Below are 3,061 nucleotides of genomic sequence, written 5' to 3' on the forward strand. Positions count from 1 at the left end.
TTTGTTATTTTTTGAAGATGTTCTCTCGCCGGAAAAATAAATTGACTTTGAAATCGGCCAAGATGACAAAGCTGCGTTCCCGTTCCGGCTGACTTAGCGCTCCGTGTCACTTTTATTAATAATGTCATACACTCACATACACTTGCAGTCAAGAGGTGACAGTATCATTTATTGTACAGCGAGGTAACTCGAAAAAAAAAATATATATATATGCCTTAACATGTATCGATTAATATCTACATGGCTTTGTTGATTCATTGACGAATCGTGCGTGTACACTGCTCATTTGTAAACTAGCAACACGATGATGACTCATGCAGGATACGATAAGGCGCCAATTGTGTAACTGTAATTCCAAAATCAGCATCTTTTTTTTTTTTTAGTTCTTCATTGAGCATGTGGGAAGGCGGCGAGCGTTCCCATTTACTTGGCAGGCCAAATGTAATCGTAAACAAATTTGGTTCATAAAGTGCCTATTAAGACAACCAGAATTTAGTAGGAAATGACAAAAAGTTACACGTTGTTCAATTTATGGCTAAATAACGCAAATGACAACTTTCAACTGTTTACATGTTTGGCCTTGAAGAGCTCCACCGTGATACCGTTACTACGCAACACGTTTATTTGTAGCGCCACTCACCTCAATGAGCTTCAGTCCCCCTCGGAAGATGCGGCGGCGCGTCATGAACGAAAAACCTCAGAGCAGGTGTTCCGTTCTCTAAGGGAGGAGGAAAAACCAAAACAAACATCACTGCCGGTCATCTCCGAATGCTATATTTAGCTTCTGAGAAGAGACAACTTCGCTCTCAGACGCTCCTTTTTAGGAAGGCTGCAACTGCAAGCCAAGGCCGAACGGAGAAATGGGCTTGAATCCACGAGTAAATAGCTAGCAGCTGGGAATCAAGAGTTAGCAGTTAGCACGGCTCGCTGAGAGGCAGGCTGGGTGGAAGCTTTCCATCACAAATTGCGCTTGGAAGGATGTTTAATAAGTGACCGAGAGAGCGAGGCAACTTTAATGGAGAAGTAACCCCCCCCCCACCCAAAACCATGATTGGTTGTTACCTGAGCCACTCTGATGTCATTTTCACTCGACACAAGTGGGCAAAATGGCCGCCCCCCGAGATGGCTAAAAACGGGTGGAACTTGCTGCTTTAACTCATATCACACAAACACAATATTAACCAGAATGCCGTGTTTAGACGAGTGGGAACACGTACAACATATTGTAAAGAAAATTTGGCGGTTGACTTACCCTTAAAACCAAATGTGCCACAGAGCTAACTATTAGCATTTTTCTTATTCTGTTTATACTCCGGGATATACTGCTGTTGAAAAAAAAAATGTAAAGGTGAAGTTTGAAAAACTAGCTAGCAACTGGAAAGCAAGACAGCTAGCTAGCATAGCTAGCTGTAAAGCCCACTGAGTGGAAACAGTTTCCATCACAAGTTACAGAAGAATATTTAGCGACAACTTATAAATAAATGCCAAAAGTCGTTCCTGATAGCGTTTTTGCTTAATCTGTTTATACTCCAGGTTATACTGCTGTTTAAAAAAACAAAAAAATGTAAAGATGACGTTTGAAAAACTAGCTAGCAACTGGAAAGCAAGACAGCTAGCTAGCATAGCTAGCTGTAAAGCCCACTGAGTGGAAACAGTTTCCATCACAAGTTACAGAAGAATATTTAGCGACAACTTATAAATAAATGCCAAAAGTCGTTCCTGATAGCGTTTGTGCTTAATCTGTTTATACTCCAGGTTATATTGCTGTTTAAAAAAACAAAAAAATGTAAAGATGACGTTTGAAAAACTAGCTAGCAACTGGAACGCAAGATAGCTAGCATAGCTAGCTGTAAAGGCCAACTGGGTGGAAAGTTTCCATCACAAGTTACAGAAGGATATTTAGCGACAATTTTCAAAGAAATTCAAAGTCGTTCCTGATAGCATTTTTGCTGTGCATAATCAAAACAGTTAGCGTCATTTGCTAACATTTTCATCAAAGCGGCAGCTAACATACAAAGAAAAACACACACAAATTCACCCCTATTCATTTTTATTGCTTTTTTTTTTTTCCGCCTTCGCAGACCCGACATTTCACACCTTTCAACTTTGTCACGACAATCCATCACTGCGCTCACACTTTACATCAAAATTGAGTTCCAACTTTACAAGAAGTTGCAATATCACATTTTTCAAAGAAAAAAAGTCAGAACCACATGGAATTTTTTTTTTTCCCCCTTCGGAAAAATCAGAATGTAATGACAATAAGTGAAGTACAGGATGCATTTATTTATAAGAAAAAGTCACAAAGTTTCACGTTTTGTGGGAATTTTGATGTTCAGAAAAATTACAACTTTTCCGTCTCATAACATTCAGATTCAATTTCTGTAACTTTACAAATATCCTTGAAACTTAAAACTTCATTTACACATTTAATATTTCCTCACGTTACATTACAACTTTTGGGTTGTGCCAGAATAATTCTTCTTATGACATTATTCTCATAACTTTACAGACTTGCTCTTCACATTAAAATGACAATATTTTGCTCTAGTTATTGCTGTGATACGAACTTATTTTACTGTTTTTTGCAATATAAATTTTTTTGCTTCTGCAATTGTTGCTGTCATGTTTTGAGCTTATTCTTTTCACATTTCATTTTTTTCCTCATTGATATGACAACTTTCTTCTCATTTCATTCAAAAAAAAAATTTGTGTAACATTACGACTTTATTCTTCATTTTTTGAATGACTTTTTCCACATTGCAATTATTCGACTGTCGTTTTCCCTTTTAAGAAATGAATGTTTCATATTCTTGTAACTTTCATATTTTAACATTACAACCATGTAACATGATGACTTTTTTCTCGAAGTAGCATTGCCTTTATGCTAACATGACGACTTTTTGATCTCCACTTTATTCTATAACTTTACATATTTTCTCGAATTTTTGCAGTTTGCCCCCATGACATTCCAAATATTTTTTGTGGTTTGTGACTTTTTTTCCTTGAAAAATTTGTACTTTTCTTCTTGAATATTCTTAAATATAAAACTTTTGCTCAC

The 3,061-nt window shown here is 36.9% G+C and overlaps 1 protein-coding gene across 4 annotated transcripts in view; it reads right to left on the bottom strand.

Annotated features, from left to right (window-relative positions):
- garnl3 (GTPase activating Rap/RanGAP domain like 3) overlaps window positions 1-3,061 on the bottom strand; it is a 49,375-nt gene that overhangs the window by 46,189 nt on the left and 125 nt on the right. For all 4 annotated transcript variants that reach the window (XM_077496844.1, XM_077496842.1, XM_077496843.1 and 1 more), the window contains exon 2: window positions 641-718. The gene's annotated coding sequence lies outside the window, so the exon portion shown is untranslated. The remainder of the gene's footprint in view (window positions 1-640; window positions 719-3,061) is intronic.

This window comes from Festucalex cinctus, chromosome 15, assembly GCF_051991245.1.
Source record: "Festucalex cinctus isolate MCC-2025b chromosome 15, RoL_Fcin_1.0, whole genome shotgun sequence".
Taxonomy (NCBI): Eukaryota; Metazoa; Chordata; class Actinopteri; order Syngnathiformes; family Syngnathidae; genus Festucalex; species Festucalex cinctus.